Consider the following 12,735-nt stretch of genomic DNA (forward strand, 5'->3'; position numbering starts at 1 on the left):
TTTCTTGTCATTTTGCATATGCCTTATCTGATAGATTTTATATATATCATGTGTGTATATTTATATATATATGCACACGCATACCCTCTCATAGGTATACACCCTTTTGAATGATGAAATCATATTTAGAGCTATATCTAGACAGTTGATAATACAGAGCACTGTGTGGAAGGACAGTAGGTAGAATTTTAAATTCAAAATGGTGAAATGGATTTTGTTCATCATGGTTTTAAGGCATTTCTAGAAACCAGAAAATGTTATTGAGGTGCTAGGCCATTGCAACTGTCATAATATTCTATGTTAAATCTCAGTTGGAATTATCTGGATATTTGTTCACTGTAAAGCAAAGACAGAAACATACATGAATATTTAGGACTGTATTTACCCCCCTTTATAATGCAGAGCGGTTGACAGGATGTGTTTTGTTTTGTTTTGTTTTTTAATAAAAATTTGTTTTAATGGACCTCAAACTTCTGAGACAGATTTTTGGTGATCTTACTTCCATTAAAAAAATACTGATTTTTAAAACTAGTACCTTAAAACCACACAGACAAAAGAAACAAACGGTCCACAAAACATTCCTTTCCTTTTGAAGGTTTTATGATGCATTGATATCATTAACCAGTCCTTTACTATTTAAATTTAGACGGCCAATTGAGACAAACCATTCTAAGACTATTCTTCCACCTCTGATTAAGACTGGGTTAGCAGGTGTTATGGTTAATATTCATTTAGCTTTCTGAGCTTTCTGAGCAGATTTAGTGACCTTGCCAGTCTCCCAGTAGTCTTCTTGTCCACAGCCTCGATGACACCCACAGTATCTGTCTCATATCATGAACAGCAAAATAACTCAGAGAAGATAGTCAGAGAAGTCATTAGCACACATGGACTCGCCAAGAACCATGCACCAGACTTCAAGAACTTGGGGCCATCTTCAGCCTCTTATCAGAATGACAATCAATCTTCTCCTTCAGCTCAGCAGACTTGCAAACAACATGAGTCCTGTGATGATCCAGCACAGGTGCACAGCCAGCACTGATTTGGCCTGGAATATTCAGGATGATCCCCTGAGCAGTGAAGTCAGCTGCTTCCCTTCATGGGTCATTTTTGCTGTCACCAGTTATATTGCCACAAGGAACATCTTATACAAGCACATTCTTGATATTGAAGCTCACATTGTCCCAAGGAAGAGCTTCACTCTAAGCTTCATGGTGCATTTCAACAGACTTACTTCCGTTATAACACTGACTGGAGCAAAGGCAATCACCATGCCTGGCTTGAGAACATTAAGCTCGGTCCATGGGGGCAGTCCCAATACCACCAATTTTGGAGACATACTGGAGGGGCAGATGCCAGGGCTTGCAGTTTGGATGAGTACATGGCAGGATGCAATCTAGATCTTCAAGCAGCATGGTTCCACTGATACTGCCCTCCTGCCAGGGTGGTTTTCCATTCCTAAACCAAGGCATGTGATCCAGTGGCTGTCATCATGCTAACCAGAAATTGGCATGGATGCTAATGTGCTGGGCTGTTGCTAATTTTCTTAAAGTAGGTGCTGTCTTCCGTAGTGATTTCCTCATATCTCTTCTGGCTGTAGGGTGTCGCAATGGATTTCATTTGGCTAATACCAACAATTAGATTTTTCACACCCAGTGTATAAGCAAGAAGGCCATGCTTGCATATCTGCCCATTCTTGGAGATATCAGCTTCAAATTCACCAACATTCGCAGCAATAATCAGGACAGCACGGTCAGCCTGAGACACGCCTGTAACCATGTTTCTGATAAAGTCTCTGTGTCCTGGGATTTCAAAGATAGTCACATAATAATTTCTGGTTTCAAATTTCCATAGGGAAATATCAAAACACTCAGGTTCAGCTTTCAGTTTCTCCAAGACTAGACTTACATCTCAGCAGCCACCTTCTCAAATGATTTGATGGGTCATTTGTCAATTCCACCACATATGTAGTCAGGTGGACTTGCACTGAATCTATGTGTCCAGTGATGGTAAGGATGTATTTTTTTTTCTTACCATTCTGGCTTAATATTTAATGATGGTTTTCACAACACCTGCTTTCTGGCGGCAAACCCGTTGTCGGGCACGGGGGTGAAATAAGTGTTTTGATCATTTACCTACTTAAACCATGCCTGTGATATTTTGACATCATCATTTTGGACAATAATTTGATGTCAAAATCTGTATGTTAGAATTCCCTGGAGCTAATGGATGAGCATATTGATAATTTATATCATCAAAAAGATTTATTTGGCGTAAATTTTATTTCAGGCATATGTAGGATAACTTCACAAACTTTGCAAAACACCTCCATTGGCTAGGTTATGGGGAGAAAGTGAAAAAGGAGGGGCAGGGATTTTATTCACATGTGTCTTGGGCCCAATACCTCTATTAAACATAGATGTCTCTGTTTTAGACCTAGTTCCACCTTGGAGTTCATTTGGTGACCTGGGTTAATCATTCTCCTCCTTCGCATTTCTCTTTCCCTACCTCTAAGTTGGGGACAAATGGTACCTGCCCTATATATTTTTGCAAGATTATAATTATGTCCAAAGAAGAAAATCTATGCAAAATTATTCTGAAAAGTATAGGAGTTATATATATTTAACAGTTTGTTAATATTCTGAAATGATTTCAGTACACCAGCTCCTTGTCCTAAGGGTGTCTAAAGGATAGAAATGCCCTATGAAGGAAGTGCTTTAAATGAATTATATTTTTTTATATAGAAAATAGACACCCCTGAAAGGGACAGGGAAAAGTGCAAAAATAAGTTATGTGGACATAGTCGCCACAGCCAGACTAGACTTCACAGCAATTCATGTTTCCTTCCAGGAATGTGTGAGGGAAACTAATGTCAATGTGAATGTCTCCCTTTTAACATTATTCAATACACAATGACATTGTTTTGCCATATGTAATGATATATTTTCATGTCGGTGATGGTTTCCAGGCTATTTGAAGGATCTATAGCTACATACATGGTTATGCATCATTCAATTTGTCCAAATTCTGTTGGCAAAATCTCCGGAAAGATCTTTAGTCTTATGTCCCCTGTTCTAGTTTGCAAGCTGCTGGAATGCAATATACCAGAAATGGAACAGCTTTGAAAAGAGGGAATTTACTAAGTTGCAAATTTACAGTTCTAAGTCTGTGAAAATGTCCAAGTAAAGCAAGTCTATAAAAATGTCCAAATTAAGGCACCAACAAGAGGTTACCCTCACAAAAGAAAGGCCAATGATGGCCACTGGAAAAGCACATGATGAACATGGCGATGAATGTAGCTTTCTCTTCAGGCTTTTCATTTCATGAAGCCCCCCGGGGGCATTTTCCTTCTTTATCTCCAAAGGTCTCTGGTTGTGAGCTTTCATGGTTCTCATGGCTCTATGGACTCTCTCCAAAAATGTATTCTCTTTTAAAGGATTCCAGTAAAGAAATCAAGACCTACCTGGAATGAGTGGAGTCAACATCTCCATCTAATCAACGGTTAATACCCACAATTGGGTGAGTCACATCTTCCTGGAGATAATCTAATGAAGTCTCCAAACTACAGTGCTGAATAGGGGTTAGAAGAAATGGCTACTTTCATGAGATGGATCAGGATTAACAACATGGATTTTCTAGGGTGCATAATACTTTCAAATCAGCACATTCCCATGCAATAATATATGTATGGATAAATGGGGAAAGACATTGTGTTCTTCACTGAATTCATAAGATAGTTAAACTACAATGAAAACACTGACTTGAAGCTGTGACTTAATGAAATCAAGGGTCTAGATCAGGTCCTCAAAATGCAGTTACCACCATCAACATTACCTGGGGACTTGTTAGACATGCAGTTTCTTGGGCCCCAGCTCAGGCCTACTGGAATGAAATCTCTGGAGGTGGGACCCAGCAATGTTAATATGCCCTCCAGGCAGTTCTGATGCATGATGAAGTTTGAGGACCACTGTTCAAGAGAAACCAGTATTTCAACATTTTGAGAGGTTGATATACTCTTCAGACACATTGCAAATATCTGAAGAATAGAATGAACAAAGGCCTTACTGACTCTGCTTCAAGCCAGAATTAATTCAGAAAACAACAACAACAAACCCTGCAGCACATTAACGTGTACAAGTTTGCTTAATGACTTGTGTGATCTTAAGCTCTTCAGATGTGCACTGCATCTTTGTGGCAGTGAAAGCATATGTATAGGGTTAGCTGGAGGTTTTCTGTCAGTTTCTAAGAGATAGAATATTCTCAAATTTTTAGAAAGGGTAGACTTTTCTATGACATGTTGAAACCTACTGTGACTCCCCAGAATTGCAAAGCTTGGAAATGTTTTGCATAATTTGTGCACAGTGTCAAGAACTCTCAGAGGAAGTGGGTTCAGAACTATAAATAAGGGAGCCTGGAAACCCCACATAGTCACCCTCTCCTTTGACCAACAGCTGTCCTTTTATTCTTAAATAACAAGAACTATAAGGAATAAATTTTGGGCAGTCCCTACTTTATCATGGGATACAGCAGAAGACCCCCATAAAAGGGGTTAATCCCAAGGGCAGTGTCTCCCTGACTTGGGTGGAAACAAGAAAGGAAAAGCTGTGCCATTTGAATTCTGCTGTCTGACCCTTCCATTAGCTCCTTCGTGCACCCCAGAGTGTCAGGTTCATAAATAAACCCACCTCCAGGCTGTCCCCTATTCATGTCCTATCAAGGGAGGCAAGACAAGATTTCATGGATCAGCTGGGGAGATTTGAAGGCCTAACCTGTAGGTCATGTAGATCTCAAATGTGTTTCCCTGCCTGCTTGTTGTTTCATGCTCAGTCCAAAGAGATTTTCCCTTCTGGGCAAATTGACTCTCTCTTCCCCTCACATGGCCAATAGGTGGGTGGCCCTTTATAAAGAAGATACATACTGGTACACGAGTCCACACATGGCCTAAAAGGAAAAGAAAGAGGGACTATGAGAAAATTGATTTCCACAACAGCCAGGGCTGGAACTAATATCAGTCAAGTGAGGCACACGAGGAACTTGTCTTGGTCACAAAATTAAAGCATGCCAAGAAACTCAATAGTCAAGATAAGTAATTATTAATGCAATATTTTTTTAAAATAATGCAAAGAATCCAAGATAAACAAATCATCATGATTATAAATGAAGGCAGGAGTAAGACCATGGACTTTTCCTTTTGGCTCGGTCTCCAATAGCTCTGCATGTCACACAGTAATCATCAATTACCACAGTGGAAATGTGTTCACCTGTGCATTGACTAGCCAGGTGGGAGATTGGAAAAAGCTAATCCTCTGAGGTTAGGAGTCCTAGTGGTACAAAAAGAAAGGCAGGAGAGATAGAAATAGAGACAGAAGAGGAAGTGGAAAAGGAGGAAGAAGAAGGAAAATAAAATCTCTTGAGTGTTTATGTGTGAAGCATTAGACTAAGCACATCACATGTATTAACTAACTTAGCCCTCAAACATTAAGAACTAATATTGTCACCACTTTACATGCAAGGATGAAGAGAAGTTTAGTTGTTCAGGTCACTCAGTAAGCGGCAGGGCTGGGATATAAACTGAGGCTGAGTGCCTCCTTATTTAAACAGTATGGAAAATAGAGGAGAAAGGATCCGGGGAGGAAATTAAAAGGAGAGAGAGCAGAGGCTGAGTTTTCACTTCTTTGTATTCACCAATAACAAAAGATACAGCCTGAAGAAGTGGTGGCGATTTGATAGAATATCGGTTTAGCATCTTGGAAAGGGAGACAAAAGCATATTGGAGACACTTGCTGTCGTGCTGGCACAAAATGTCTATTTAATGTTGGTTGTTTTCACATCCTGACATCTCTCAACTGACGAGGAAGTGCTTAGCATACCGTGAAATGAGCAGGAGCCAGCGCGGAGCGGACACGGCTGCGGCGTGGAGAGCAGCGATTGCAGCGTGTCCGCTTCTCCTGCCCCCCTCCGTCCAAATCAGGCCTCGCTCTGTCTCACCAGTCTCTACATCTTTCCCCACAGAACTCGCGAAATAACATGGAGGTATGGATATATATTACATATTTACTTATGTATTTTTCTCTATGTAAATATTGTGCAAGTATTTAAAGCCCGACTGGACCGGGTGCACGAAGAATGATGTCTCTATTGCAAGTGGGGACACGGAGACGTGGCCGAGGTTTAAGTATGATCGATGGGACTCCCTTGCTTAGTAAACTGCAGTGAGAGAAACCGAATAACCCTGAAATTAGAACGGGGGGAGGGGTCGGGTCACGCTGGTGTAATATTGCTAGAACAAGATGCAGAGAAAAGTAATTTACTCTGAAGTGACAGTCTGAAGGGGAAAAATAAACTAACAGGAGGGAGTTTAGGCTCATTAGCAACCGCCTCTCAATATTTCATTATTAATGATAATAAAAGGAAGAAGGGAGGGAGAAAAGGCATAATATAATTATGAGCGCTTGTCCCTTCCCCAAGACACACACCCCACCTGCTCAGAGCGTCACAATAGCACAGCCTCCAGGATTCCGTTTTAGTTGGGCACCTCCAGGAAAAAAAAAAAAAAAAAAAAAAAACACGAGGCAGAATGAAGAATGGTTTGCTCTGGTTTTGGTCTGCTCTCTTCTAAATACCTGAATCGGTGGGGTCCCTCTGCGGGATTCCAGCTGATTTATTAGAATCAGGCACCAGGCAGAGCAGCCCCCAACCGATTGGCTGCAACCTGGCCTGGGTGAGCAGCAGTAAGAGGGGAGATGTCACAGAGCTGCCTCTGGGATTTTTTAAGCAACATCCCTCTGGGTGGGGGGTAATCACGCCTTCCTGAGATTGTATATTGTCTGCAACTAAAAAGGAAAGGAGCAAAGATGCTGAGAATCAACAGCTATGGTGTGGCTATAAAAGGAAACAGGATACATCCCAGAGATTGCATCTAAAGTCTAAAAATAAAACTGTACAGTAAACAACCATACTGGTTTAAATTTAATTTAAAATGACAAAGGAGGTTTACCATGACCCACCTGTTGCCCAAATAAAGAAAATGAAAATTGCCCCTTGTGCCACCGTCCTTCTTCTCCTGATGGACATTTTCCTGTGGCTAACTGAAGCATTTACTTCTTGACTTTGACTCTCATAATACAGACAGCCTGACCTGGCCCATGTTTCTGTTTTCTTGGATCGTTTCTGAACTCATTAATTTGTTGGTCTCTAAGGCAAAACAGTAGCTCCCTCCCTCAGCTGCCATCATCTACTAGCCTTGAGTTATTCAAACATATTCAAAATCATCTTTTCTGTTTTATGTCCTTGTAATATATTAACATGACAGAAGTATTCATTCAGCAATATCTATATTAAAGTCTACCACAGGGCTGGACACTGTGCTGAGTTAGAGTGAATACAGCGCAAATGAACAAAAAGGCATAGTCCCTTTTTGCTTACTGCTTAACAGATTATTGAGAGAGACCAATCTTGAGCTGTAAAGGTTCAAATAAACACATAGTAACAAAATGTGCTAAATTATATGAAGAAAACAATCTGAGTGCTCTCAGAGAAACAAAGGGGGTGGGGGTGGGGGAAGACAACAAAGCAGAGAAGGATGAAAAGTCCAGCAAGATGGACCAGTGGTTGTGAAGTCCCACACTCAGTAAAGAGTGACTCTATTCTTTGTTCAAAAAGGAATAAAAGTTCTATAGGTGGGGCAGGGGCGGGGGGGGGGGGGTGCCGCTAGTGCTGAGAGTGCTGAGGGGTGAGTGGTTCCAAATGTGACTAGACAGTAGACAGTGGTGTCATGAAATATCTTGAAGGCCAGGGAAGCAGGTGGGGTCTCTGAAGTTAAGGAAACGTTTTTGGAGAATTTAAGTCAGAGGAGAGACATGTCTGCATTTACCTTTAACTAGTGGCGTCATGAAGTGCCTTGAAGGCCAGGGAAGCAGGTGGGGTGTTATTCTGAAGTTAAGGAGAATTTTGGAGAGTTTAATTCAGAGGAGAGACATGTCTGGATTTACCTTTAACAAGTGTCTTTCTGCAGTGTGCAGAATGAATGGGGATGGAGCAAACCTGAAGCAGGACTTCTTTCATGGTATAGGAAGGAGGTTGGAAGGATATAGAAAGGCACATGCTAAAAGAAACCATGGAAGGCCTAAATAAATGGAAGGGCCTACTGTGTTCATGGATTAGAAGACTAACTATAATTAAGATGTCAATTTTACACAAATTGATTTATAAAGTCAATGCCATATCAATTAAAATCCAAAAAACTTACTTTGCGGAAATAGAAAAACCAATAGCCAAATTTATTTGGAAATGCAGAGTTCCCTGAAGAGATAAAAATATCTCAAGAAAGAAAAATGAAGTGGGAGGTCTCATACTCCCTGACTTTAAAACATGTTACAAAGCTACAGTGATCAAAAACAACATGGTACTGGCATAAAAATAGATATATTGACCAATGGAATAAAATTGAGTATTCAGAAATAGACCCTTTCATCTATGGACAATTGATCTTTGATAAAGAGGTTAAGCCTCTTCACATGGGTCAGAGAAGCATCTTCAACAAATGCTGTTCGGAGAACTGAATATTCATATGCAAAAGAATGAAAAAGGGTATGTAACTCACACATTACTCAAAAATTACTTAAAATGGATCAAAGATCTAAATGTTACAGTTAAGACCATAAAACTTTTAGAATAAAATGTAGGGTAATATCTTATAAATCTTGGAATAGGAGGTAGTTTCCCAGACCGTACACCCAAAGCATGAACAGTGAGAAAACAAATATTAAATGGGATCTCCTCAAAAGTAAACATTTTTGGGCAGTGCAATGGTGGTTCAGTGCCAGAATTCTTACTTGCCATACTGGAGACCCAGGTTTGATTCCCAGTGCTGGTCCATGCCAAAAAAAAAAAAAAAAAAAAAAAAAAAGACCACTTTTGTGTATCAAAGAACTTTGTCAAGAAAGTAAAAAGGCAGCCTACAAAATGGGAGACCATATTTGGAAACCACATATCAGATAAGGGCTTAATATCCAAAATATATAAAAAGATTCTACAACTCAACAAAAAGCCAATTAAAAATGGGTGAAAAACATGAACAGACACATCTCAGAAGAGGAAATACTAATGACTAAAGGGCACATAAAAGATGCTCAACTTCACTAGCTATTAGGGAAATGCAAATCAAAACCACAATGAGATATCATCCTCACATCTACTAGAATGCCCATTATCAAATAAATAAATAAATAAACAAACAAACCAGAAAATGACAAGTGCTAGAGAGGATGTGGAGAAAGCAGCACACTTATCCACCATTGGTGGGAATGTAAAATGGTACAACTGCTCTAGAAGACAGCATGGAGGTTCCTCAGAAAGCTAAGTATAGAATTGCCATGTGATCCAGCAATACCATTACTAGGCATATATTCAGAGGACCTGAGGGCAAGGTGGACATTTTCATGCTAATGTTTACAGCAGCATTATTTACAATTGCCAAGAGATGGAAACAGCCCAAACCTCTATCAGCAGATGAGCAGCCAAACAAACTGTGGTATATACGTACAAGGGAATAGTATGCAGCTGTAAGACAGAAGAAAGTCATGGAGCATATAGCAAAGCAGATGAACCTTGAGGACATTATGCTGAGTGAATTAGCCAGAAACAAGAGAACAAATATTATATAGTCTCACTAGTATGAAATAACATTAATGAGTGAACTTTGAGAGATAGAGTTAAGAACATAGGTTATCAGGATAGAAAGAAGGTAGAGATTGGGCATTTGGTGCTGAAGGGATACAGAATGTGCAATAGTACTGACTGCAAAAATTCGGAAATGGATAGCACAGTACCATCTGATGGTAGCACAATTATATAAGTACACTGAATGAAGCTGAATGTGAGTATGGTTGAGGGAGAAGGGCTTGGGGCATGCATGACACTAGAAGGAAAGATAGAGGATAAAGACTGAGACTGTAAAACTTTGGAATGCTTAGAGTGGAAAATGACGGTGATTAAATACACAAATACAAAAATGTTTTTGCCTAAGGGAGAACAAATGACTTTTGACATTGCAAGGTGTTGAAAATGGGATGGTACACAGGAAAAAATACAATCAATGCAAGGTAGTGTGTATAGTTAACAGTAACATTGTAACATGCTTCCACGGAATGTAACAAAGACGTTATGCCAAAACTAAATGTTAACAAGCAAGGGATATGGGAAAGAAGTATGGATTCTTTGCAGAAGAAATAGAAATGTCTTCATTTAAATTACGGTGGTGAAGCCATGGCTATTTACTTAGTTCAGTGTGCTGGTTTGAAAGGAAGCATGCCCCCTAAGAAAAGCCATGTTTTAATATAAATCCCATTTCATAAAGGTAGAATAATCTCTATTCAATACTGTATGTTTGAAACTGTAATGAGATTATCTCCCTGGATGATGTGATTTAGTCAACAGTGGATGTTAAACTGGATTAGGTGACAACATGTCTCCACCCATTTGGGTGGATCTTTATTGGTTTATTGGAGTCCTATAAAAGAGGAAACATTTTGGAGAATGGGAGATTCAGAGAGAGCAGAACGACATAGCCACAAGAAGCAGAGAGTTCCAACAGCCAGCAACCTTTGAAGATGAAGAAGGAAAATGCCTCCTGGGGAACTTCATGAAACAGGAAGCCAGGAAAGAAAGTAGCAGATGATGCCTTGCTTGCCATGCACCCTTCCAGCCAAGACAGAAGCCCTGACTGCATTCACCATGTGCCGTCTCACTTGAGAGAGAGACCCTGAACTTCGTCGGCCTTCTTGAACAAAGGTATCTTTCCCTGGATGCCTTTGATTGGACATTTCTATAGACTTGTTTTGATTGGGACATTTTCTCGGCCTTAGAACTGTAAACTAGCAACTCATTAAATTCCCCTTTTAAAGGCCATTCCATTTCTGGTATATTGCATTCCGGCAGCTAGCAAACTAGAACAGTTGGATTGTATGATGTGCAAATAAAACTGTTTAAAAATGAACAGAGAGAAACAAGGGCTAGAGAAAATGTAGAGAAAGAGATGTACCCATTCACTGTTGGTAGGGAAACTCAGAAGTGCAACACTTCTGGGGGACAGTGTGATGGTTCCACAGGAAGCTAGGGATGGGGTTGCCATTTGACCCTGCAACTCCATTGCTAGGTATAAACTTGGAGGAACTGAGAGTAGGGACTCAGATAGGCATTTCCACATTGGTGTTGATGGCAGCAGTGTTCTCAATTTACAATGGATGAAGATGCCTAAGAGTACAAGGACTGAGGGATGGAAGGGGGAACTGTGATGTATAAATACAAGGGTCTACTGAGTGGCAGCAAGAAGGAATGAACTTGTGAGGCATGCAACTAGGTGAATGAACCTCAAGGGCAGTATGTTGAATGAAATGTCAGAAACTAAAAGAGAAATATTATCATGCCTCACTCACATGAACTGAGAATAGTACACAAACACGGAAAATTGAAGTAGAGCACATGGGTTATCGATTGGGGCCTGTGTTAATTTGCAAGCTGCAGGAATGTGATATACCAGAAATGGAATGGTTTTTAAAAAGGGGAATTTATTAAGTTGCAAGTTTACAGTTCTAAAGCCATGAAAATGTCCAAATTAAGGCAAGCCTATAAAAATATCCGAATAAAGGCATCCCGTAAAAGATACCTTGGTTCAGGAAGGCCAACAATGTTCTGGGTTTCTCTCTCAGCTGGAAAGACACATGGCGACATTTGCTAACTTTCTCTCCAGGTTTCTTCAGTCACTTTCCCAGAAGCATTTTCTTTCTTCGTCTCTAACAGTCTCTGGCTTATGTGGGTTCTTTTGGCTCTGGTTGTTGTAAAGCTTTTTCCAAAATGGTTCTCTCTTAAAGGACTCCAGTAAGCAACGCCACCTTGAACGCATGGAGACACATTTCCATGGAAACTATCTAATCAAAAGTTACCACCCACAATTCGGTGGGTCAAATTTCCATGGAAACAATAAAAAAGATTCCACCCAGCAATATTGAATGAGGATTAAAAGACATGGCTTTTCTGGGGTACATAATAGTTTCAAACCAACACAGGGCCTATTATTAAGGGTCTAGATCATAAGCTCTTACAACAGTCATGTATATTCAGTTGTAACTTATTTTTTAAATTCTGAGATACTGAGCTATTTGTATATAACCTCATCATTCCCTGAAATTTCTGGTATTTATGTGACACTTGAGATTCAGAGTTAGAGCACTGAAAATATGAAAGTCAGTATTACCCAATACAGAAACTGTTAAAAAAAAGTCAAAAAGGATCAGACTTTGATTAGCGATATGGATGAAGCTGATCTGCGTAGGATTGAGGTAAATCAGAATACAGGGCAAAAGATAGTATGGTCCATATCTTAAAACTCCAACTTCTATGTGAGACCAAAGGGAGAGATGTTTATTTGGGGCAAAATTTATATTCTGGGTAGCTCACTATCTAGATTAACTTGAAAAGGTCAGTTTATTTGAACATCATAATTATATGGAATCTTAAATAGGGTGTGAGATTTCATTGGTGGGTACAGGTTAGTGTGATGCTCCTATATATTCCAGAGTCATTTGGGCAGAGAATAAAGAAGTATCGCAAAGTCCTCTTGGGGCACTGGAGAGAAAGGAGGAAATATAAAATTCCCTGTCTGGAGAATTCCTGACATTTTTTCAAGCAGTGAGTATAGCCAATTCAATAGGCTGAGTCCTTGATCTTGGGGTTCACCCC

At 39.9% G+C, this 12,735-nt stretch overlaps 1 pseudogene; it reads right to left on the reverse strand.

The window, feature by feature from the left end:
• Positions 1 to 831: 831 nt before the first annotated feature.
• LOC143680280 (elongation factor 1-alpha 1-like) lies at positions 832 to 7,228 on the reverse strand (annotated as a pseudogene).
• Positions 7,229 to 12,735: the final 5,507 nt, after the last annotated feature.

The sequence above is a fragment of the Tamandua tetradactyla genome, chromosome 4 (assembly GCF_023851605.1).
Source record: "Tamandua tetradactyla isolate mTamTet1 chromosome 4, mTamTet1.pri, whole genome shotgun sequence".
Lineage (NCBI taxonomy): Eukaryota > Metazoa > Chordata > Mammalia > Pilosa > Myrmecophagidae > Tamandua > Tamandua tetradactyla.